Here is a 25,189-nt window from a genome sequence, read left to right as displayed (position 1 = left end):
TTTACGTGCCCTATTCGGTGTCATATTTATCGAAATAGGCAAAGAGGCATTGTCCTATGGGGCCGGCACCTAGAATCTCAAGGGCCTCGCAAAAACAATAAAAATGAGATTGAATTGATTTTATGTTGAATGGATATTAAAATGAAGCTTCCTTTGATCGTCTCCATGTGAAAGAATTCAGAAATTCTCATAAAAGATGGTCGCGAATATCAATTACGAATAAAACTTTTCGGAATTAAAACTACTGTAAAATTGATGTCGATTAAAGTACACAATAACGACTGGTAAATCATTGACTGCAATGTTTTGCATTCAGTGCACTTCCTTTTCCAAGTTACAATTAGCTGAGCAATATATCTTAGAAGATTTCACCTCTAGTAAGTTGTGGGAAGCGAATGCTGATATTTTTTTATTTTATAAAAATGAAAAAAAAAACAATTTCATTCAAAAATACTATTAATCATTCATTGAATAATACTACCATAGTATTATTCAATAATAATTGATGATTTCTGTTCTATGATAAGATATTGATATGGTGAAACCAAAATTAACACTTACAAGTGATTCGTTCCTAAAATTATTTTTTTTAATCAAAATTGTTGGCTTGTATCAAAACCGTTGAGGAATATAATTTTCAATGGGGTCCCACGATATTTTGACTGCTGCCCAAATCCCTACCGCTCACAGGGTATATCCGGCAGCAACTGGTCTCATTGAACGGTGGAAGGGACTGTACCACGCCTCACTTTCCCCTTGTATCGCCCACACCGCTACCCTGCCCTCATTATTCCTCGGACAGGGCACGCACCCTTCGCCGACTGCGCTCTCCGCTCGCCCTTCTCGAGTGAGTGAACGTAAGACGGAGGAGCGAGCCAAGTGTCCGAGGCCGAGGCAGGCCCGTGGAAAATTGCCCCCCCTCGAATGCTCCCCCGTTAAACAAAACTTCACTTTTCGCTGCAAGTGGATATTTGAAGGAAAACGTTTCCTCACTCCCATCGACCTCTTAGGCGGGATTTACCCCACTGGAAACGTCCTGAATGTTGTTCGTTGAGACTTGTAGCTTACACTCAATTTGGCGAGGAGCACGGAAATATTTGACGAACGTACGTGTGCTCTCCAATTTTCAATTCATTATTTATTTTACCTCATTATTATTTATTTGACCAACCATTGATGCTCGGTAGCATCCGGAGTTCACGTTTTAAGAAGCTTCAGTTCAATTTGATAGTCTTATGTATTTGTAGCTACCCAGAGTCTTCTATATAACACAAACTCTCAACAAACTCATATCACTGAGACGTTTTGCGGGATGCATATTCAGTATCGTGTTTAATTTATGAAAAGGAGTTGTGGATTGACTTAGAGATTTAAGGGACATACCCGCGCTATGATGTTTTTGTCGGTCGGTAGTAATAATAACTTTTTATTTCACTTTCAATAATCACTAATTACCCTAATGACCGGTGACCTACCACCCCTTATGCCCATAAGAGAAACCATTAAAACTCAAACCATTCTCATCCTGGACTTCATTCACTTTTTCCATAGAATATCATTTGAGGAACCTATTTCAATTGCTCCAAGTATTCAAACTGTTTTGTGTGCACCTTGTGTGATCTCGTTCTTTACCTGTTGCCTGAAGCCTTAGCTCTTTCCAGCTACATTTCCTTGTTAAAGTATAGTGATTTTTCTTGAGTTCGCAAACTATATCGATTTTAATGAGTGCGCCTGTAAACAGCGACAGTGTTTTGGTCCTTTGATTCGCCTGGAACAAACTTCGGCCATGAGTTTGAGAAAGGTATCCGGCGGTGACCTTAGATCAACTGATTCTTATTCCGCGATTTATTAGTCATTAAAAACATGCTTCCTTGCGGAGTGAAGAACCGATATGAAGTAGTCACTGCCTCCAGGATATGTAGCTTCATTCAAGCAAAAGTATCTAATCATCGGCGTCCCTTTCTCAAGTGATAGTACTATCTTGTAGGTATCATTTGTGGGGTGGCAAACTCTGACCAGTCCCTAAATTCATATTATACCTTAAAATTAATCAATGAAAGGGGAATGAAAATGTCATTGATTCATGTGTTTAGTGACTGTAACCAAAGACACATTTCCCTGCAGGTTAAGGGATACTTCAACTTATTTTTCTTTCATGGCTAAGAACTCGTTTGTTTTAACCTGTTCAGCAACGGGTTTCCTTCCTTAAAACTGGCTAACTTGTTCGGACTAAATTATAATTCCTCATAAACCTTTCCATGGATGTTGATAAAAGCGTAGAAATAATCACCCCTGAAATATTACCTTCGAGCGGTACAAACAGCTTGAGGTTTTATAATAGGTAATAAAAGGTAATCTTAGCAAATTACGTAACGGTTTGTAGCCACATTTTCCTTAAATACGCATTCCGCTGCTGAAATAATGACAATATTATTCCTTAGTGCTGATCGAAAAGCCATGTATTTTTTGAAACCTGTTATCGACAAAACAATCATTTTCACCTTCCGTATATTGTGTTTTACTGATACTAACTGCGTCTGCAGATCCGCGGTGAAAACAGCTTTCTATCTAGATGAAAGAAAGCCTATCCTGTTTTCGGTATTATGGACGTAATCATTTGAAGTTGTCCTTGGAAAAGGAAACTGTTTTGGAAATTATTATTGTTTCTTTCCTGTGTGAGACTGCTTTAGTCATAGATTCCTGGTTTTGATTCTTCTTTAGCTTGTTTCCAACCTTCGATAAATGCTCCTAACTCGTGAATTTTCGTAAAATTTCATTACTTAGTCTAAAGAAATCACTGAAATAAGACTCAGTGAATTATCTTTGATTAATCAGTGTAATTTAATGGTGGAAAGGGTAAAGATTAACCCGGAAACTGTGTTCTTGCGGTGTTAAAGGCGGAATTCTACAAAAATATTCTTTAAGGACTATACTTAAACTAGGAAAGATGATTTTTAAACACCAAACTCTTCCTCTCAGTATTGTATTACAAATCGAAAGTTACTAGTCCCAGGTATGCACACTCATAGTTTATGATGGTTTCACTATTGTGGCAGGTTTCCAGTCAGTCTCATCATCTTCTAAAACTAAAGGAAAGGAGCACAACGACGTAGATCACATTACTTTCACACTAGGGTTCGACCCTAGGTTAGTGACACTTGTGTGATTCAAATTTGTGTGTGTGCATATATATATATATAATATATGTATATATATTTATAAAAATATATATACACACACACATATAAATAAATGATTGAGTTGAAGAAGGGAAAGCGTTGGTGGGGATGATTTGTGGATCTTTATTGCGGAATTTGTCAAGTGCGGGATTGGTTTTTAGGTTACTGAAAGGTTTACTTTGTGATTTCCAGAAGGCGCGCCATCGAAGGTTTCGGCAGAAATTGAGGGTATCAGTGAGTATGTTTATGTGGTTTATTTTTGGTGTAGGGGAGAAGGATAGGCCTTTGCTAAGAACGGATATTTCATTGTCTGAAAGGCTGGTGTTTGAAAGGTTTACAATGTCATGGGCATTGTCGGAGGGAGGGGGGGTGTTGGGATTGTTCGGTGGTGGCTGGCGTTTTGGAAAAACCGGAGGGCCTTTGGGAGGAGGGGGAAGGTTGTAAATGCTGCGGAGGTCAGACTTATATTGAAAGAGTGGGGGTGGTTGAGGAGGAGGTGGCGGGAAAGGGTGAGAGTGTGGAATTTTGAGACCAACTCGGAAGTAGGAAATATACAAGTTGGACAGCTTTTTAAGGAGAGTTTGACGTTTTTGTTGGAGGGAACGCAGGGCAGACGAGATTATGGCGTTGAGTTGTGGAATTAGGTGAGCAGAAGCCAAAGAGATTATTTTAAAGAGGGAAAAAAGGTTTGATTTGTGTTGTTCACGAATGCATTGGTATTGCATAAGGATAAGGTTGGTGTATTCTTAAGATTTTTGGTAAGAAAATGCATTAAGTATGGGGTGGATATCGGGAAGAGTAGCAGATAGTGGTAGGGTAATGACTAGACCGTTGGGAACGATTCCTAAGTACAGGCAGGAGGTGAGAAACTCGGTGTGGCTTGTGTATTTGGCGAGCTTATAGGCGTGACGGCGAAAATTTCGGTTCCAAGACGGAATGGGATGAGGGTGGTCCATGTTTAGGCGATTGAGAAGGTTGTGGAAAATAAATAGGAAACGAAGAAAGACAGTGGTGAGGGAAAGGATAGCACATTCAAAATAGAGCAGAATCCGCGGCGCAAAACCTGGTGCTGGATCCCACGACGAACACAGAAGAGACAAGAACAGTAGCTAGGTAGCTTAATATCACGATTGTCCGGAAAAACTCATACGAGCGGCACAATAATGGGCTGACACAACATAACACAAATAGAAAAGAATAGACACATATAAATAAATATATATATAAATAAATTCGGTCTTTTCTCCTCCACTCCGGACCAGAAGAAGGCCTCACCTCCCAAGACATATCCCTACTTTCACCCCCAAACCCCAGAACACCCCAGTTTTATCTCCTCCCAAAAATACACAAACCCAACATCCCCTGTCGTCCTATAGTTTCCAGTTACAATTCTCCCACCGAAAGAATCTCCGCATTCCTTGACCACCACCTACAACCACTTGTACTCTCCTTGCCCTCCTTCACGAAAGACACGTACCACTTCCTCGACCGTCTAAATTCCGTCTCTATTCCCTCCACACCCAACCTACTTATGGCCACCATCGACGTTACCTCACTTTACACTTCTATTCCCCATGCAGAAGGTTTATCCTCCCTCCGGCATTATCTTTCTCTGCGCCCCCTACCCCAGCGCCAATCAACGGAATTTCTCCTCAATCTTGCCACTTTCGTCCTAACAAAAAATGCATTCACTTTCCAAAATTGTTTTTACCTACAGACAAAAGGCACAGCGATGGGAACGAGGATGGCACCATCATACGCCAATCTCTTCATGGGCCATCTCGAAGAGACCTTCCTGTCACAGCAACCCCTTCAACCTCTTTTCTGGGTCCGCTACATAGACGATATTTTTATTCTCTGGACACATGGCTCTGAATCTCTCAACAACTTCTTATCCGCCTTAAATTCATCTTTCACGGTTAAATTCACCTCTTCCATTTCAGACTCCACCATCACCTTTCTTGACACAGACATCTCACTTCAAAACAACAAATTCACTACTTCAGTACACATCAAAGCCACTAACCATCAGCAATACCTACACCACACAAGCTGTCATCCTCAACACACGAAACGCTCGATTCCTAACTCTCTCTCTATCCGCGGACACCGAATTTGCAACACCACAGCCACTCTCAACAAATACCTTGCCAATCTACACCTTGCACTCCTCAAACGCGGTTACCCAGAAAAGTTGCTACGAAATAAAATCCACCGTTCCACCCGACCACACACACCACACAATAACAAGCCCACATCTGACGCAGGACTCAACCTTTGCACCACCTATTACCCCGGATCACACGGACTGAAAACCCTCCTTAAAGAACTGTTTCCAATTTTACATTACAATGACGCGACCTCATCCTTACTACCCCAATGCCCATCTATCGCATACAGACGACCCGCCAATCTCAAAAACCTTCTGAGATCCACCCACCCTTTGGCGCCCCCCCGTGACAAATTTCCCAATATTTCCCCAACTTGCAACCGCCCCCGATGTAAAACCTGTCCTCTTATTATGCCTACTCCCCTCTCCCTACATCCCCTCATAGCCCCCCCACCTCGTTCCCACGCTAATTGCCTCTCAAAAATATTATTTATCTTTTATCATGCAAACATTGCACTTCCTTCTACATAGGTGAATGCATTACCCCCTTATCCATCCGAATGAATAATCACCGGTACTCCTGTAATTCTGCCTCACTCTCTTCTCTTCCTATCCCTTCACACGCCAATTCCCACAACCTTTCATTCGACCAGTGTTTTGCCCTCAGCATCCTAGAATCCCTACCTGATTCAGCTACCAACATAGAGGTGAGAACTCGTGAATCCGCCTACATACTATCCTTCCGTTCCTTTAAAATTCCCACCCTTAACCGCCATATTTAATTTCCATCCCAGCATTCCCTCCACACCTCCCCTCCACACCTCCCCTCCACGCCCATAACTCTTTCCCCTCTCCTGATTCATAGCATATTTTCAGTCTCTTTTGAAGAAGGCCCCTGAGAGGGCCGAAAGCTCGAACAATTTACCGTGTAAGTGTTCTTTTATATGTGTCTATTCTTTTCTATTTGTGTTATGTTGTGTCAGCCCATTATATATATATATATATATATATATATATATATATATATATATATATATATATATATGTATATATATATATATGTATATATAATAAGGTAATCTACCGGTTAAGGTAGGTTATTCGAAAGACAGAACTACCAAATAAATATTTTGTAGCTCCTAACAAAACACAATCCAGTAACCTACTCTACATCAGGTCCCTCTTCATCTCTGCGTACTTCCTTCCTCCCTTCATCCCATCCAACATCCCTATCATGTTCCAGCCCTTTCCTCATTTGCCTAACATTCTCCTGCCTAACGACTGGAGCGGCGCGCCCAGCCCAGGAGTCAGTACACTTTATTTTCCGGACGAACCCTGTATATATATATATATATATATATATATATATATATATATATATATATATATATATATATATATATATATATATATATATATATATATATATATATATATGTGTGTGTGTGTGTGTGTGTGTGTGTGTGTGTGTTTGTAAAACCGAATTGTGTGTGTAATTTTGTATCTGAGGATGGAATCGATGCGTCGAAACTAGCTGTACCAATGAAAAAATTTTGTGGAAAGAGTTTTTTTTATTTTAGGGAATTTTTTGCTTTAGGGATCCTTTTGCTTCGCTTAATCATAACGGCCGTCGATATGTTTCACGTTTATCCATTGAATTGAGTTTTAATAGATATTTTCTCCACTAATAATGGTATAGTTTTGCACATTAATTTCCGTACAATAGAAAAGGAAGTTGAAATCCTTCTTCTGAGCCAGATAGCTTTATCTTTCTAATCCCTCAATACGCACCACTACCGCGGCAAATGCTCAAAAGGTTGCTCGTGTCGATTGGTACAAAGAAATGCTAAACAAATAGTATCGCGCTGCATCAAAAGCTGTGTATAACATCTACAAAGGTGAGGAATCTCAGATCTATACGTATAAGACCGAAACAAAGCAGCAATCCACTGTATGGGTCTTCCAAGACGAGCCAAACCCGACAAAAGTGATTCGTGCACGAAGCACACCGAAGTAAATGATCGTCTGTTTCTTCGGAATAACTGGACATATGGCAACTATACTACTAGAACAACGTAGAACCGTGGATTCTGAACGGTACACGAGCATTTGTTGGCCAGAAGTGCTAGGTGAAATATGGAAAAAGAAGCGGCAAAGAAGATCATTCTTCATCATGACGATTCAAGCTCTCACAGATCGGCTGAAACAACTACCTATTTGACTGGCCAAAACGTCGAACTGATGGGTCAGACTCCGTACAGCCCTGATTTAGCACCAAATGAAATCTTTTAATTCCCATTTATCAAGAAAAAATTGAGTGGCCAACGTTTTTCAGCACCTGAAGAAGCCGTTGAAGCATTCAAAAACCATATTTTGGAGGTACCTCAATTGGAGTGGAAAAAGTGTTAAGAAAATTGGTTCGAGCGAATGAAAAAGTGTATTGATTATCATGGAGAAAACGTCGGAAAAAAGAGAGCCATTTTTAACAATAAATTACTGTCTTTTCATTATTAGGCTGAAAATATAAATAGCAACCCTCGTAAAATGAACAAACGTGTGTGCTGTAGTGGTACGATAAGACACCTGTTAAAAGAGCTTACTATTATACCGAAGCATCACTATTCTATCTCTTGGTATCAACGATGTGCTGATTTTCACGGCGAAAATTATTGTTATGAAAAATCTCTAAATCTATTACAACTTCCAAGAGGATAGGAAGAAGGTTTTGCTATATGCATGAGTTTTTACAAGGTGTCAGTGTCAGAGAAATGTCTTAAATTCTGCGAATATTCATGGAGTTATTCAAGAATTATATAAAAACTGCTTTGCCGAATTTCTAATGTTTTCTGCCGCCAAAAAAAAATTACTGAAATGATAAACTTAAGGGGAGAATGACCAGAAGCGACGTAAAAACTTTTTTAAATTTAGACACGATCATAATACGAGTATTATTATTTTCTAATGGACATACTTCATGAAATTTTTTTTCTTTTCTTTAAAATTCCAAAAATATCTCCAGTCTCCTTTATTTCATCTGGCAAAACTCTCCGGAAGAATTTTCTAGGGTCGCTTGTCAGTGTCACGCATCACTACACATACAGCATCAACGACCCTCTCAAGCAAATATTTTATTCCATCATGTACGTAAAACCCAATTCTTTCGCCTCTTAAGAAATAGATATTTATTCTAATTCCAACGCGAGGCTCTTAAATGAAAATGAAAATTACGATGCACAACGTAGAGTTAATCCTGGGAAAGCAATAATATCTGCGATTAGGGTATTTTTTGACTTTTATTGAACTCGAGAATTTATACATTTAAACGTCAGGAAATTTTCGATTGAATATCACAGATTGCACTGTATAATTAACAACAATATTCAAAAAACTCTTGGGAAACATTCGTCTGTGACTGAATGGTCTCCTATTAGATGCAAAAAATACGCGAGACAACGAAAAGTAGCGCATATAATTATGAAAATATTTCAATCGACCGAATTTTAAATTCAACGAAGGTATTGTAGAAACGATGTCTCTGCACTGGCTTCCAGAGTTGTTGATTCCACCACCATTTTCATGTGTCAGGAGTGCACGTTGGTGAAATTCGTGGGGAGTCAACGTGCCTCTTAATCGCCGGTGTCCTCATTTTCCCAACGGTCACGGAGCCTTCACTAATCGCGTGGCTGTTAGCCCGAAGGGTCAAGTCAAGAAGCGTGACCCCAAAAGATTCACTATTGTACAAGGGATTAACTCTGCGTTTGGACGCACGCCACTGGCAATTTCCGCGTTTGCCAAAGCGTTGCACCCAACACACAATTCCGAGCCCCCCCCCCACCTCAGGAATACACCTACTCCGCATCTTCCGTCAGCCCTCAATGAACATTTGGTAATTACTGGAAACTCGAGCTACGGTTAGAAAAAAGTAAGAATACTGAAAGACAATGCCATGAAACTTAATTCACCCCAAATGTGAAAGATGCTAAATCATAACTCTTTGATGAAAAGCCTACTTGTTCTGCTAATTCAAATTTTTATTTCAAACAATCATTAAAATAAATCCGCCTTCCCCACCTCTCCTGTGTTCGTCCTTTATATGTGTCCATTTCCCTTTTCCTGATATCTATTTCCATGTGAATGAATATATACATGAGTGATATATATATAACTCATAAACACAGTAATCAACCCGAAGGTCGGTTTGGTAGGTGATGGCAGAGTTCACCCAGTACTAAGCCCGACGGCGTGTGGAATTCACACATCAGGGTAGGGGGGCCAGCTCCTTTCCCTGTGCCGGTTATGGTTTCCCAGGAAGACCTGGTACCCGAAAAATCACATAGCTTGGGTGGAGCTGCAGGTGCCCAGAGTGTATGTATATGTATATATGTATATATATATATATATATGTATATATGTATATATACATATATATACATATACATATATATATATATATATACATATATACATATACATACACTCTGGTATATATATATATATATATATATATATATATATATATATATATATATATATGATTTCGTCGACGTAACCCGGAAGTGTTGAATAATAAATTGGACAACAACAAACAATATAGAAACTCATAAAAAGATCACTCACACGTTATTTCTTGATCATTTCGACGGAATTCTGCTCCGTCTTAGCTATCAGCTGTAGGAAATATTTGAGTTATTTACAGACACTGGCATTCCTAAACCCAATGGTGATGAATTGGTGCTGAGAATTTGTTGATGAGTAATGCAATAATTGGGTAAGTGGTAGTATTGTGGTTAAAGTGTGGAATTCCTTATCGGAGGGTCTGGGCTGAGCAGCCTCAGATTCAGGCAAGTTGTTTGATTTTTCGGGTACCAGAGGTTCCTGGGAAACCATTGGCGGCCCTGGGAAAGGAATTCCCCCGCTAAACCTTGAAGCCGTAGGGCTTAGGTGAGATCTCCTCTCACCTATCAAACTAACCGTCGTGTTGATAACTCTGATGATTAAAAAAAAATATTTTTTTTTTGCAATTTTTAAATAGTAATTAGCTTTTTGTAGGTTTGATCAATTGTAAATTATATTCTTTACCCTTTTTCATGTTGATAAAATGATTTAATCATGATGTTAATTAATGTTTTAATCATTACTTGTGGGATTTTGTCAGGTGCCGGTATTGATTTTGTGTGAAACTCTATACAGATATTTCGGTCAACTGGGTGACCATCAAGAGGCGTGAGAGTTTGACACCGGGGAGTTGGACAGTAACGAAGTACTGCCCCTGGTCAAGTCATACATGGGGTCTTCAAGTCACATGGAGTAATATCGGCACCTTACAAACACGCGAAAAAAATAGTTCACCCCCTCTTCGTTCCATTATTATTGGGAGTTTTATCCGTACTATTCCAGTTTTATTGCAATTGCTCCTTTAATCAAAGCTGTACAAATTTCTAGCAATATGATACTTGTGTCATTGTGAAATTATCCTATTATAAAACATTTTGTATATCTTGTTAACCTATCATGAATCGAAAGGAAGGAAACGTATGATTGCTTAACTCGACTTCTTCGACGGGCTTTCTTTTACAGCTGTCATCCTTGAATGAATTTCATTCACGTCACTGCTCAGAGCTCTTTCGCTAGCTCTGAACGTTAAGGTTTTAGAGAAATGGGTAAGGAAACATCTTAAACATCATTTTCCGAGATATTTTTCATTGTTTCACTAAAAATATCTTTTATGCTCACTGGAACATTTGATAGAGCGTGGACCTATTTCTACGGCCTTTCTCCAACCAGCCATCACATTTCCAGGCGTCAACTTTCTATTCACTTATTGCGTTTTTAATCTCTTAAAACCATAAACAGCACGTGATTAACTGTAAATTACTAGTCTCATGAGCCGAAAATCACATTTCGGAAAACAATTTTGCATTCTCGTTACATCGATTCGATGAGTGAGGTAAAACATTATGTTTGAACTTGAATTTTATATCCTGACGGATCGAAAAAACGAGATAAAAATGTTTTAGGAAGTCTTTAAGCACTTAATATTGATTGTACCTACGTGCATACATGTATCTAAGCTGGTTTAAACTAACAGTGACTGCAACATTCGCAGTGAGTCAGCTGATCAAAACTCGGGCAATAGGAACGAGCAGTAATATTCTTCAAGTTTTTTTTTCAGTCGTCCATATCGTCAACTGCTGAAGTGTATGGCGTGGTCAAAATTATTCTGCCTCTTTCACTAGTAATGAAAAACGTGGTTTTATCTGCAAAGGTTTAGTTCACATTTCCATCGTGGGATATGCTCTAGTTACGACCAGGATATCCTTCATTTTTCATAGCGCACGTATATTTTCCGGGACTTTCGGTCGTTACTTTTCCCTGGGAAAACGTGGATTTTATTGTTCACTCGGCTTCTTTTCGAAGCTCCCATTGACAAGTGCTCTGAAAAATCCCGCGGTCTTCCCTTCTAATGGACCGTGATGCACAAAGGATTCCGGAAGAGACGAGTACTTCTGCATTACCTACCTCTCACAGCCGGTTTGAGGAAATGAGTGGAGCCTCCGCCCTGGGCCTCCAAATATTTCGCACACCCTTAGCCCTCCTGGTCACCGTTTCAATTCCAGCTCGAGACGTCAACATAAGCATGATATATTTATTCTCTCGATTGCATGGTTATCCTCGTCTGGATCTGCAGCATTTTTTTCATTTCAGTGCCATAACACGCCGTTATAAGTGATTCCCTTATCCCTCCCAATAATTTTATGGGAGTCGAAGAAGGAATACCACTGAAGTTAAAAACACAAAATTTAACTTTCCACGAATTTCAATAGGTATGACTAGTTTCAACGCATCGGCGTCATCCTCAGGTGAAAGGTACAATGGCGAAAAGATGCTCTGAGTGTTTTTTTTTACTTCAGTGATAATGGATTTCCACAAAGTTTAACCTGAAAATATAGATTGCAAGAAATGCCACGTTTAGCTCAAATAAATTTTATATTTTGAATATAATAATGGGTAGTTCAACGATGCGTTAACTCTTTGAACAATCAAAGTTTTAGGTTCTGCGAGGCATAGGTAATTGAAATACAACCAAAATAAGTACAAAAATGTCACCATATAACTTGTGACATTTTTTAATCGAGCATGATTAGTTCAGTTAAATAAATGAAGATTTTTTGGATGTTTCCACACTTTCCAAAAAATAACAGAAATATTATTTGGTTAAAAATTGAAAACAATATCTTTGAAATTATGCAACAGATAAAAGAAATTTATATCCCTCAGCAAATTTAAGTTTAATACTTTACTCATTTCGAAAACCTTTTTTTAAAATTTGCAGTTTTCCTATTTAAAAAGATGATATTTGTTCCATAAAATCTATATCCTGAAATCTTAGTCAAGGTAAAAGATGTGATGATACCAATTTTTATCCCTTTTTGGTAGATGCAAGGTGTGAATTTCTCTGATTGCCTATGACGTTTGACTAGCCGTACAAGTTTATCCCCAATAGCTTCTAAGCTTCAATATTCAAAGTATATTTAATATATTGTAAAATATTTTTCAGAAGACAAATTTTTTACGAAAGTAAAATGCTGTTTTCGCGATGCCAAAGTCAAAATATATAGGTAATGTTTTACTAGCATCTGATGACGGAATTTGTATAAAAAGATAGTACGGACGTAACGACATAATAAGGGTCTCAAAACTGGTATTACTATACCTTTTTGTTTATTTTGAGCAAAAACCTTTACTTTGATTAGGAATTAGCTATCGTGCAGAAAATAAATGAAGATAAAAACTAAAATTAAACGAAGCACTGGGGTGCAAACGCCATTTTGCTTGGAAAAATAATATTTCCACGTAACCGCTGTCTGGTAGTGAAATGCCTTGTCTCAACTCTAGATTCTTCCCTCTCTTCTGAGTCAAGACACGTTTAGTGATGCCGTGTATTTTGCCTGCCATGAGACATCTCAGGGTTGAAACGTTTCCTGTAACTTTGATATCTTGTAACTTCGTGCTGAAAATTTCGAAACACTATATATATTTAAATACATGGCATATGTAGGTATATTCTTGGTTTCAATTAAAATTTCGAGGATTTCAAGGTGAGACTTCATCCATCGGTGTGACGATGGAAGAGACGGGACCGCTAGCCCCATACTCTAGTAAAAACTAATCTTCGGGGTTTGTCGGATCACACCCCATTGAGGAAGGAGGGCGTATGATCACCGCAATGTAGTTTACACGCCCCAATCTAAATCACACCCTGGCGAGGAAAATGGCATTGCATGTTTGGGGATCAATGGGAAATGGCAGAGCGGTGGTATACTCAAGAGCCAGAGTGTTGGGGGGAAGTGGAAGGCTTTTCGAGTGACGTAAGAATCTTAGAAGGGAGTTTATGACCACTTTGAGGGAGGAGTGGCCCCGGAGGAAATTAGAGGCACGAACATTGGAGGCATTTAAAAATGTGTTAGGAACAGATTGCCTCCGCCAAGTGGCGATCTAAGCTAAGTGACATTCGAGATTTAACCGTGTTAACGGAAACGCAACGGTAATCAAGCTACGTAAATAATGGCACAACTTAGATATTTTTGTTGCCGCTGAGTAAAAGTACACCGTTCAAATTGCAGTGTTTACTGCAAAAACAATCTACTGCAGCCGATATCCTCGGCAAGTGCGTGCATGATGCGGGGAGTGTTAAGACACCGGCCATCCATGAAGAAATATGAAACTATCCATAACGATGATTAAATATTTGCTCATGTTCACGGATACATTTACCACCACATGAAAACTGAAGTACGACTGTCTACATCATGGAATAATGGGCGTGGTTGACGAAATAATTAAATTTTGCGTTTGACGCGAAAAATAATATTGATAAGCCCTATCGTTAAAATCTCACCCAAATGACACTAATGGAAAGCAAATGATTATTTAGTATGCTGTAAGCAGAAATGATGTTAAATTTAACGTGAGCACTCTATGAAATATTCATTACAGGCAATTCATAAGTTGAAATTGCCCACTCCTGGGGTTCTTCAACTTAAAGCACGGCTTTTCAAATGTTACTCATTGAACTCTAGGTTCTGACACAGAAGTGACGAAGGAAACTGGATCAACTCGTAGTGTTCTCAATGATGGTGCTTTGTTAACCCCTTCGTTGTTGTGTGCAGTCAGTCGGTTGGAACCGTAAATCGAGGATTGCCAGGCCTGTGAATAGGCTGACGCCATGTTTCTCGTCTTTTCCGCTCCTCCCGTGGTTTGACTTAATCCTAATTACCCATCAGTTTAAGTTGTACATAATACTATTCAAGTACTTCACTACAATGGTAGTTCTGCACATATTTTACTTTTACAGTTTTGTTTACTCTACGGAAACACTTTTGCGCCAGTTACATTTACCTAACCATCATCTCTGAATTAGTGTCAATGAATTTTTTTAATGGTATTTCAAAATATGCCCATTATACAACGTTATTAAAACCCGATAACCTATAGCACAAATGCGAAAAAGGAGTAATTTATTTTTAAGTACATTCATTGATGAAATCATTAGTCATTAATTTGCGGATAACAACCGACTATGCAAGAATTAGAACGTTTATAAGAACTTTTTCCGATTTGAATCTCGATTGTGACATAACCGTTTTGAGAGATTGATGGTTTTTATTTGCAAAATATGTTAGTGGGACGGTCTGAAAAGTGATAAAAGTAAATTTGTATCCTGAGCACCAAAAGTGTCATCATCACTCCTCCGAACAAGGAACCAAGCGTAAAAAAATTAATTGGCAACTGAGCAAATTCCGTTTGAGTCAATGAAGTTGATTCCACGCATCGAAGTTCACTCGCCTTCACTTTCGATGCTCTACTGTTTGTCGCAACGGGCCCGTCGAGACGAAACATAGAGAGAGAGAGAGAGAGAGAGAGAGAGAGAGAGAGAGAGAGAGAGGAGGGGGGGTGAGGGAAACAAGGCGGATTTTGCCTTCCGTTCCGTTCGGTTGGATTGAAAGGAAAGGTGTTTCTCCACGCTCCTGCCCAACCCCCAGCAAGTTGCCCGTTGATTGGCGAGTTCACTCTTCTCCGTGGAGCACGGCGAACGGTGCTGGGGTTGCAGGGACGGGGTGGGGTGGCGGAGAGGAGTGGGACCGGATGCACTAGCGACGCGGTGCAGGGCGGCTCGCACAGTGCATCGGTATCGCCGCTTGATCCGACGGAAGTCGTATTCTCCCTCAGTCCCTTGAGTTTGGACTGCTCTCGTCACAATGGCAACGGCGACTGCTATCACTATGGTGACGCGCGTCGTCGCCGTACCCCTCGGATACTTCGCGGTCCAGTGGAATTACAGTGGCCGAATCGCGGTGCGGTAAATTTTTATTGCTTCCCGGAAATGCTCAAGTCTCTGGGTGATCGCCTTCAGAGGATCATGGGAGGCCAAGGAAGGAATTGGGCTCCCCGAAGGATGAATGGCGCCGACTTATCCCCAGAGATGTGCCCGGAGTGGGGCGTGGACCAGGAGGCCCTCGGACACGATATCGGGGATCCCCCGCTCAGCCCCTACCTGCCAGAGTACTTCCGTGTACCTAACCTGAGGTGACGTACCACGTGACGTTTTCCTTCCCCCACATAACTGTTTCGGAAGGGGTAAAATTGAAATTCGCGTGTATTCATTGCTCTACCGTGAATACCGTGGGGCTACATTTCAGACTATCCACTTGATTACTTTCACCCGGGATGAAATCACGATTTCGACGATATATTCTCAGAAATTTCTTGAGGCCAAAAGCAGAGTTTTGTCTTTTGATACATTTATGTGGTACACCTCTTTTGGTGATAGTTAATAATTTCATCCACATTTTCATCTAGACGATGCCCCGCAACCTGCCGATGGGCTGCGGAAGTGGGGTATAGGACTCCACACTTTTAATAGAGTGTAAATAAAGCGAAGGAGATCTGTGATCTACATAATTATTATTCTCCGCGGGGCACACAAGTGTGACGTATAGCTTTAGTTCTACATAGTTTACAGCTTAAAGGAATTGAAGAGAAAAAATAGAGTTTATTGCTATTTTTAGTTTATTCAAAATAAAACCATAAAATAAGTAATCAACCCGAAGGTCTGTTTCGTAGGTGATGGTAGAGTTCACCCAATACTAAACCCGGCGGCGTATGAAAATCACACATCAAGGTAGGGGGCCATTTCCTTCCCCTGTGCCGGTTACATACATATATATGTATAGGGAGAGATTAAGTGTTACATGTGGTCAACTATCGAGATATCGTTTTGGATATCTGCCTAATAAGTTTGAATATTATAGAGAGCGAACCTCTTAAGAAAGAGAGACTTATAGTAGTTTAATCGGTAAATATCTTTACTTCCGCTGATTAAACATTCAGAGCAGATATGCTACGTGTGTGTGTACATATATGTATATGCATCCGCCCGGCAAGTGGAAAGATCCGGTGTTCGAGTCCCGGTTGAGGAAATATTTTTACTCTTGTGATCCGTTCGATTCCGCCTTCCCCACCTCTATTGTGTTCGTCCTTTATATGTGTTCCTATCCCTTTTCCTTATATCTGTTTCTGTATATATGAGTATTTATTCGCCGTTTGGCGGGATTTCGTGTTTGAATGTATATATATATATATATATATATATATATATATATATATGTATATATATATATATATATATATATACATATATAAACCATAAACACAGTAATCAACCCAAAGGTCGACATAGCTTGGGTGTGTGTGTATTATTATTTTATTATAAGGTAATCTACCGGTTAAGGTAGGTTTTTGGATGGACACAGCTATTAAGTAAATGTCACGTGTTTCCTAACAAAATACAAAATCCAGTATCCTACTCTACATCAGGTCCCTCTTCATCTCTGAGTACTTTCTTCCTCCCTTCATCCCGTCCAACATCCCTATCCTGCTCCTTCCCTTTCCTCGTTTGCCTAACATTCTCCCCTCAATTACAGTCTTCAACACCCCCCTGCCGGTCAATACCCCTTTCATCCACTTTTTTCCTGCCTCCATAGGATCTGTCCCAACAAACCCTTCTCTTCGCCTACCATACCAAGTACTTCCTCATTTGTTTTCTTCTTTGTCCATTTCACCTTCTCCATTCTTCTCCACACCCACATTTCAAAAGCCTCCAGTCTACGTCTATCCTCCTGCTTCAATGACCACGTTTCCGCGCCGTACATAGCTACGCTCCATACCAAAGTTTTTACGAGTCTTTTCTTAACATCCTTACTCAACGTCCCGGTCATTAACTCCCTCCTCCTTGTGAAAGCCTCTTTGCCCACCACAATTCTTCTCCTTACGTCCCTACTACTTTGACCGTGTTGGTCCAAAACACTTCCGAGATACGTAAACTGTTCTACCTGCTCTAGTTTTTGCCCTCCTATTTTAATGTTAAGCTTAGCCTTTTTCTTTCTAGAAAATCGCATAAACCTTGTTTTATTAATATCGATTCTCATCCCATACTGATTTTCCAATTCACTCAGCAATGCTTGCAACCCCTTGGTTGACTGACAAACTAAAGCTTGGTCATCAGCAAACCTAACTGATTTTACAAATTCCCCGCCCACTTTCATTCCCACCTCCATTTCTTACCATGCCTCTTTAATCATTTCCTCTGCATACAGGTTGTACAGCAACGGTGATAATGAGCAACCCAGCCTTGCAGGTCTTCCCTAACACTGTCCATCCGGACTTTTCCGTTCCCCACCCGCACCTGAGCAGGCTGAGGCATGTACAGGTTGCGGAAGAGAAGCTCCCTCTCCCTCCAATCTATTTCTATTTACTTCAATATACTCACTATTTTTTCCCAATTCACTCGATCGAACACCTTTTCAAAAGGAGATAGCTTCAGGCGTCACTTTGTGGAAACGATACATATTGCAAAGGAAACACTTGGTTTTTCCACATAAAATATTTATTCACGACCTAGGTTTCGACGCTCAGCGTCATCTTCAGGATGAAGATGACGCTGAGCGTCGAAACCTAGGTCGTGAATAAATATTTTATGTGGAAAAACCAAGTGTTTCCTTTGCAACCTTTTCAAAATCTAAAAAGTAGGCTAATACGTCCTAATAGTATTCTATATTCCTCTCGTTTAGTTTTCTCATTACTTCAATGCATCACAGGTACCTCTTTCTTTCTAAACCCAAACTTATCATCCCTTAAGTAATCATTTACCCTACTTTATATCCTTTTGTTGATGATCCTGAGAACAACTTTAGCTAGGAGGGATATCAAACTTATTGTTCTGTAGTGCTCACAAGATGTAGCCTTAATTTTTTCCGGAATAGGAACTAACACTGATCTAACGAAGTCTTTCGGCCAGATTCCTTTCTCATAGATTCTACTCGTACGAAAGAGCCCATTTAGGCTCTTCCTCCCACATTTTCCAAAATATTTCAGTATTTCTTAAAGAATGTTGTCTACTTGCACGGCCTTATTTAGCCTCATCTCCCTTTATGCTCTTTCTGTCTCATCGTCAAGTATGCCTGGACCTAAGTAATCTTCCTCTACGTCATGTTCCTTTTCTATGTTTAACTTTGTTGGTCTAAGTTCTTTACCATACAGCTCTTCTATGTATTCCTTCCATTTCTCCTGGATCTCTCCTGTGTCAACTATTACCTTACCCACCTTATCTCTAATTTTTAGCATAGATCTTACTTTCTTACTTCGCGATAAAGATTTAACTTTGCTGAACAATGCACCAATTTCAACCTTCCTCTGCAAACTTTCCATATCCTCACACTGCGTCTACCACCATGCTTCACTTATTTTATTTCTTGCCCGCCTCAATTTATTGGTTAAATCTTTGTACTGCATTTTACCTAACTCTGTATTTACATTCTTCCATTTTATCCTCTCATCCATCTTCGTAATCATCTCATCCGTGATCCATGGTTTCCTCGTCCTTTTCACATTAACGGTTCCAATAATGTCTTTTGCGGCCTTCGTTAACCCTTTCTTGATACTTTCCAGTTTTTTTCGTGGTACTTAGCTCTTTGCCATCCTCCATGATTTCCTCTACAGCCTGTTGGCACTCCTTCCTTTTCAATCCATTTAATGCTTCTACATTCCATTTCCGAACCCGCCGCCCCGGCCTTATCTTTTTGCAACGGACGCTACATTTCATAACAATTTAATTGTAGTCAGAGTCCGCATCCGCTCCCGGGAATCTGTACGAATTTATCACACTGTTCCCAAACCTGTGTCTAACCAGAATATTATCTAGCTGATTCCTTTCTGAGTCACCTAGCATTTTCCATATATACTAGCGTCTTTGGTCGTGTCTAAACCAGGTATTAGTGATGACTAACCCCTGTCTCCTGCAGAGCACAATTGTCCTCTCCCCCCAGTCATTCCCCGTACCTAAACCGTAGTCCCCCACCTCATCATTATTTCTTCCTTCGCCTTCCATCACATTCAAATCCCCCATCACTATCAATTGTATCCCTGCAGGAACACACGCGATTATGTCCTCTAATTGATCGTATATTCTGTCGACCTCTTCCACCGTATGGCTGCTCGGTGGCATGTATACCTGAATATTAGCCAAGTTCATCGGTCTTGCTTTTTTCTCTACTATTGATATTTTATCCGTTACCGGTTCTATGTTTGCTACGTTTCTTCCTACCTCTTCATTTAATACTATGGCAACCCCTCGTTGGCTGTCGTCCCCGCCGCTGTATATTATTCTATACTGAACACTCCAGTAATCCCCGCCATCCTTCCATCTCACTGCGCATAGACCTATAATATCTGTACATCCCCTTTCGATCTTTCGCTTAACATTCTCCAATTTCCCTGTCCTCATCATTGTCCTAACATTCCACGTTCCTATTCTAACTAATTTGATCTTCTTCTCCTGCGCCTTCTGTCCTGCTGCTGCTGGTTTCCCCGGCAAGGGTTTCGTGGGATGACGACCGCGGAAGCCTTGCCTCCCCCGCAGCTGGGCACGATACACGGCCGATTGGGCTGAGCCCCGCAGTGCCAGGACTCATATTCTCTCTAGTGTCCATCATAATCAATCTTGGGAATGATAATTGAGGAGGTTTCCCGTCGCCTTCCTCAATAGTGTTTTTAACGTGACACCATCACTTACTGGCCGCCCCACTGGGGTCAGACGCCATTGCAGCCGCCTCACTGAGGAACAGACGCTGCGTGGACTACCTTTCGTCTGGCTCCTAACCTTCGACCTATCTGGCATGGGTGACCCTACCAGGAGCAATTATTATTACTCCCGCCAGCACAGCTCTAGGGGTAATCGGAACGCACAAGCCCTTCCACCACGTTAAGGTTGTAGTCCGGGGAGGGGTGTGTGTAGGTATATATATTTGCATAGAAATATCTTCGAAATGGAACGATCTTCGGCGATGCACGAATATATAAAAAAACAGATGTAGATTTTTAAACCATAGAAACACAAAGAAAGGACACTTACATATGTAGTTTTGACGCTTCGACGGCAAGGCCGTCGTCTTCAGAATGATTGATTCTGGAGACAACGGCCTTGCCGTCGAAACGTCAAAACTACATATGTGAGTGTCCTTAATTTGTGTTTCTATCGTTTAAAAATCTACATATCTTAATATATATATATATACATATATACACATACATAAATATATATGCATGCATACACACAGACATGTATTTATATATATATTCGTATATAAATAATTTATCGATCTCTTTCCGTTTCACCAATATTTTTGTCATTCAAGATAAAAATAATCAACATCCAAACTAACTTTTTTATATTCTTATTAACATCCGAAGTTCCAACGCTTGCAGCAAATGTAGGCTATTTGCCGAGTATATATTTACAGAGAAATAAGGACGACTCATCCCTTGTCAAAGTGGTTATATTAACAGCGTTCTCTTTCTTTGCTATTCAATTTAAGTGATGGATGAACTTAAAGCGTCAGGGGACTTGCAGATAACTTTAAATGGAAAATTGTTTCCCGAAGAATATAATGTGAGACTGCTGGAAACATATGAAGGGTTTACAATGGAAGTTTAGAACTTAGAATACAATTTGGAATCATCTTAAACGTGCAGGTTTACGGGTGCAATATCTACAGAAATAATTGACAGTCACTCCAGGGAGTGATGCACACAATGCAGGAACAAGTTACGAATGTACCGTTATTCCTGCTCTCCTAATTTCGGGCGTGCACTCCAGTCGCTGGTTTCCGGAAAGAAGAGAATAGCCAGTAGTAATTTAAATATAGGATTTGATCAGAGAAATCTGCCGGTAATCGGATGTTAGAGATGATGTTTTTTACCACCCATATTTCATAGAAATACTTATTTTCCCCAAAATAACAAATGAGTTATCTTACGTGTTTCGCAGTATTATGGTATCGTCGAGTGGAGGTTGCAGGGGCGATTATAAATATAAGATTGTGATGGGTGGATTTAGCTCTACTCGTGATTTAAAACTATAAAATTTTCATCGTGAATGCCCCATACCCTATAACATATTCTAATTGAGGTATAACTAGTTAAAGGTGTGATCGCCCCTTAAAACCTCTCGTCACATGTCCGTGATAGCCGCATTTAAAATTTAAATTTGAAGCTTTATTTGAGCTCACCCGTTATTGCATGATGTGGATGAGTACATATTTTTGTGTTTGCATGAGTCTAAATACGAGAATATACGTTTGAATATATATGGCTGACCAGAAAGTAACTTAATTTCGGTCTAGTGTGGCGGTGGATAGGGATAGAGCTCCCATCTTGGTCCCTAAACGTCACTACACTCAGTACGGATCCCGATGTGGTGAAGTCCAGACCGTGGTTCATCTACTTCGCTCACTGCGAACTGTTAAAATGTGTGCTGCGATAGAAAATCCTGCGAGTTGTGCTGTGCGAACTCTGATTAGGTTTTTACTGGCAAAAAACAACAAGCTCATTGAAACCCATTGGTATCTTTGTTAAGTGCACGGAGAAGGAATAACGAGTGAAGGCGGAGTGAAATAGTTGTGCATTCAGTTTAAAAATGACCGCAACAATGTTCACGGCGAAGACCGCGGTACCTAGCCTTCTGACAGATGAACTGACGGTGAAAATCAACGACAAAATTTATGAAATATCACCGATTTACAATAACGGATTGGATAGACGTGGCTTGTAACACAGAGCTTTTACAGTGACGCAGAATTGCATGCTGCTGTGAATAAATGGTTAAAATATAAGGCAGCAGATTTCTTAAGAGACGGAATTGAAAATCTGGAGTATAGTTATGATAAATACCTTCATTTGAATGGTGACTGCGTAGTAAAATAGTCTGAGAATATGCCTAATTTACTTAATAAAACTTTTTCCTGCCCATAGGTTTATATTTTCTTTCAAAACGTAAGTTACGCTATGAACAGTCCTCGCTGACGACTCGCGGGATTTCCTATTGCAGCGCACATTTTGACAGTTCGAAAGTGATCAAAGTAGAAGAAACAGAGTCCTCACCTTACCACAGCAGGATGCGTACTGATATTAGGGGCGTTTAAACACCAAGATGATGGCTCTAGCCTTACCCATTGCCACGCTAGGCCGAAACGTATGTCACTTTTTTGACAGACCACGCATACTCATATTTACGTACGTGTATTTATGAATAAGCAGCTGGTTCCTGGGATCGGGATGATGCGGTGGCTTGGCTTAAGGGCCTGGGTTCGAATTTAGTAGGTGGCCGATGATTTTCAGAGATATCCTGATCCTTAATTGGGTTGCTTTGTGGAGAGCACTTTCAGTTGGTACACCGTCCGTCGGATGGGACGTTTAGCTGCGGACCCCTTGGCACCTTTCGTTATGAGTAGAGTAATGCGGACATCAAGTTTCTCTCCACCCTTTATCCTTTTTCATCCATCCTGTCGGTCACTTCCCCTAAACGCTACAATTATGGCTGGCTCCACGCCTAGCGCCATTGCGGCGTTATTGTGTAGATGTAGCTGAGGAGGAAAACCAAGAGGACAAGTATTTACGTCACCCTCGAAAAAGGGTGAAGGGGGATGTTTGGGGAGGGTGTGGTGTGGGGTGGGGGTGGGGTATTGCGTAAGTGAAACCCCGCGGATATTTAGACGAGTGGAGCGTGCAACAAGAGTGGCCGTAAAGGCGTCCTCGAGGCGCTTAACGAACCATTTCGCCGTTCGCGCCATGTTCCCACGAATCGGCCCGACGAATGAATTCGTTCGCTACGCGTCAACGTGACCGGCCTTCGGAAGTCTTCCTTCATTCCAGGGACGCATCATCCCGATTATGCTTTGTTTTCCTCTCCCGCTTAACCGTAGCGAAAACTTCCTTCCTGTCCCCTCCCCTTCCGCCCAGTTTAACTGCTGAATCCCCCCCATCCGTACCCCTGGCGCGCAGTAGTTGGAGAGGACGTGCACATATGCAAAAACCGTCGGAAAATAAGAAGCTAAACCTTCCATAATGTTACAGTTGGAATTGGGTCGATTTTTTTGGACTTACTTATTGCAATTCGTTGGTGCAAACACACTTGTTCGATAATTTTCAGTTAATTCAGAGAATAAAATCTGCTACCAACATTCGATTCCCAATCTGGGGACGCAGATATGACAGTGACACTTTCATTATGTCATTAGAGTTTTTTTTAACGAATTCCGAATGTGACGGATATAACGCGCAACATTAATTCTTTCGGAAGAAAACTTCACACTATTTGACTACATAATGTAAATATAAAATGAACGTACCTACGGTCGCGAAGCAATGGAATAACGAAATAGCCGAACCGTTAACTTGATTGGCACTATGTTTGTAAAGTGGGGGAGGTAAAAACAAAGTTACAAGCAAGGCGAGCGATAGAAAGCACACGCTAGGTCACTTGGGTGGGTTTGGGAAACAGTGACCCACGTATACCTCAATCTCTCACAAAAAAGAAAATTTATAAATAATAAAACAAACTTACTCGATCACTGGCGGGTGTTTAGGAATAACAATCACTCTCTTGAATCGCATTCAAACACCCACGCAGGGTTTGTAAGGATATCTCCTATGCCAGGGACCCGTTGCACTCACACAGGAATGAAAAACAATTGAAATAAAAATTAAAAAGAAAAGGCCCCAGTTCACGTTCGTAATCACCCAATCACTCGGGTGTGTTAGACCTCTGTGAATCGCACTCACTCACTCGTTCAGGGTTTACAAGGATTCCTCCTATGCCAGTGACCCGTCATTCACACTACGAGTACAAAATTATGAAACAGATGTACACACGTTTTCTCTCATTTTAAAATTTCGCTCTGTCCAAGATAAATTTCGCCGAATTGGCAACATTTACCTCTGTATAGAAAGGACATACTATGTGCTTTGAATTTCCAAGATATTCTTACATTTTATGGTGAGTGTCTACGTATAAACGTTAGAATGAAGTATGCTCTCGTAAAATTCCAGCTGGAAGTTTATCTTCGCTCCACCAAGAAATCAAAATTTACATTGCCATTCATCCCAGCACTCATCCGCACGATTTGCAAAAGACAAAAAGAGAGTCTTTTGCTACGAAATGGAAATTTGAAGAGTGGAGTTGGAGACAAAGGGAACGCAGAATTGAGTCATGACTACGAAAGGGGAGACACGCGTGAGAATTTAGCGTGATCACGTGATGAATGGGGCAAAATAATTTTGGTACACCGTTTACTATATTTTTTAGAATATAAAAATATAAAATTGAAACCGAAGACATGAAAGTAGTTTAATTATGGTTTATAATGTAATTGCTCGATTGATTATTCTATACCTCAGAATTCTGAGGCAGAAGTATTTGACTTCAATGGTATTAATAATTTATTCACTGAAAAAATAACAAAATAATTGTGACCAGTGTCAATAAACAAGCCTTAAGAGGCAATGG

Source organism: Hetaerina americana, unplaced genomic scaffold (genome assembly GCF_022747635.1).
Source record: "Hetaerina americana unplaced genomic scaffold, ioHetAmer1.1.p SCAF_13, whole genome shotgun sequence".
In the NCBI taxonomy this organism is placed as follows: domain Eukaryota; kingdom Metazoa; phylum Arthropoda; class Insecta; order Odonata; family Calopterygidae; genus Hetaerina; species Hetaerina americana.
The sequence above is the reverse complement of the archived record's forward strand: the minus strand, read 5'-3'. Positions refer to the sequence as shown.